The following is a 2,447-nucleotide window of genomic DNA, read 5'->3' as shown; positions in this document are numbered from 1 at the left end:
TATTGTAGTTCCTCTCATCTGCATTTCAGAGTCCTCCGCAGGGGGCTGGGTGCCAGAAGATGGAGGGGAGGGACGAGGTGGGGTGGGAAGGAGCTTGAGCTACTGCAAGTGATTATAAGGTGAGGGAGGAGGATGTGGGGTCAAGTGGCCACGAAAGAGCTCCTCAGTCAGCTGTTCCGCTTTAGTCAGGCCAGGAGGAGGACGACTGCAGATGAGAAAACTGAACTATGATGTTAACAGCTGAATCTTAGTTCTTAGCTGTGCCTGATCCACTCTTACTGAGTTTTGGATACAATAGATATGGGTCAGTTCTTTAAATCACAAGTACTCCCTAACAGAACTAATTTTTGTGCATCTCCTCATAGAATGATTTGCGAAGATGGGTGGGGAAAGGAGAGAGGCTTTCTTCAGGGCTTCATCCTCACAGTGGTGGGTATTTCACCATTTCAGTGATAGGACAGGCCCCTCAGTGTTCAACAGGATCGCTTTTCCAGAGCTTTTGATACAGTAGATCTGGCTAGCAGGTTGGCCCACCTTTTACAAGAAACTGCTGTTCTTATGGAAACTGATTGTATGCAGTTTTCTGCATATTTTGTGCGAGTCTGGAAACTTACTCCAAAAATGACCTTTTTATGTAAGTTGATAGGATTATCATTTTCTGTATTTTTGAGTCAGTGTATAATAAGCTGCAGGACATGGGCTTATTATGACACTCTTGCATTTACTTTTTGACCTAATAAAGGGACAGAAGTAGAACCCAGTCAAATCTTTCATATATTTAATACAATACTTTAAGGTTTGATGTATTTCTTGCGTATCTAACTAGTGCCTAAATACTCTGCTATGCTAACAGAAGACCCAGCACCCAAACTAGTGTCAACTATTAAGTTTATTTTAAACAGTCTGGATGCAGATCTATCACTAGTCTTTTTTTTTTTTTTTTTTTTTTCCTGTCATGTAGCCCCCCCAGATGTTGCAGTGTGCTTTAAATGGAAAGGATGTTACGTCTTCTCATGATAGTTGTCTGCCTGTAGACAGGCATTCAATATTTTTTGTTGTACCATACTGATGAGGATAAAAAGCTGTTTTGAACAGCTTTGTTTTTGTTTTGTCCTCACCTTTGAATCTTCTTTTTTGTTTGTTGTTGTCTTGTCCTAGCCTTAGCACCTTTCCTCTGTTCTGGTGTAACTAGGGATAAATTTTCCTTGCTGAGTAACTAATAGGCTAATATGATAAGAGCCAGCAATGCTTCTTCCAAATTCTACCAATAATTGGAGTTAAAAAAAAAAAAAAGTACTTGAATGTTCCTGTTTACAGGTCTTTGAAGTGCATATTCCAATGGTTTGACATGTTGACAACATTAAAATATAAAGCCCTGAAAAGATATCCCTATGAGTTACAAAAAATACCTCTGAATGAAGCATTTTGAATAACATACAAAAAGAGGATCCCTAAATTCTAAAAAAAATTAAAAAAAAATAATAATAATTGTTAATCCTTCAAACTACTAAAGGATAGAGCAAAGTGTTAGTTTAACTTCTACAGCTGCAAATAAATCTAACCTAGGGCAATAGCTGTGTTGCCAACAGCCCTGGGCTAGCTCAGGTCTCTTTCTGACCTAGGAATCTGTAGCACCAAGCTTTTGTGCAACGTGTACAGGCTGTCTCACTCAGCAAATGACAGTTGTGTGGCTGTCCCCGCTCTGCCATCCTGCTGTTGCTTTTGGGAATCGGTCAATGCCTGGTGAAAGCACTGAAGTAAGTTACATGTTCTGCCTGGGACTCACAGCACGCTCGCTGCCCTCCTGTTGCTCCCAGAAGATGATTCCTTCCAACTTTAAGTTAATCCCAGCTGGGGTGGGGAAGGGAAGAGATGTTCAGCATCACAAAGCTTGGTGTTGGGGAAGGGAAGATTCTGAACTTGGAGGACCTGACTTTCAATATTCATCTGTGTATATGGAATTAGCCACCACTCAAATTGAACATTTTCTCTTGAATTACAAACCCATTGTTTCAGCTGCTTACCTTGACTCTTCCCCAGCTTGTAGATGTCTGTATGAACTCGTTATATGAAATGTCAACTTTGAAGTATTTTTGTTAAATACACAAGTAGAGCTTTGTATTTAACTAATTGTGAATTAATGTCTGTCAAGTGTGAAATACCATTTTTATGCTTCTATCCTTTACTTTTTTTTTCTGTGAACTGTCTTTCATTGAACGGACTACTACTTCCCACTCCACAAGCACTTGTATTATTTTATGCTTTAGTAATGTTCTATCTTGTCCTTCATCTTAACTCTGAAGTTTAGTACTTGTACTGTAAGACTGTAACACCTACATGGCAAGTTTAATGGCTGCTTGTACTCTGGCAGTAAAGCTGTAATGGCCTTCATTAGATTTTTATTATTCCTAGTTTTCCCTTTATTTTTTTTAACCTCCCTAAGTACT

This window comes from Aythya fuligula, chromosome 3 (genome assembly GCF_009819795.1).
Source record: "Aythya fuligula isolate bAytFul2 chromosome 3, bAytFul2.pri, whole genome shotgun sequence".
NCBI lineage: Eukaryota > Metazoa > Chordata > Aves > Anseriformes > Anatidae > Aythya > Aythya fuligula.
The sequence above is the reverse complement of the archived record's forward strand: the minus strand, read 5'-3'. Positions refer to the sequence as shown.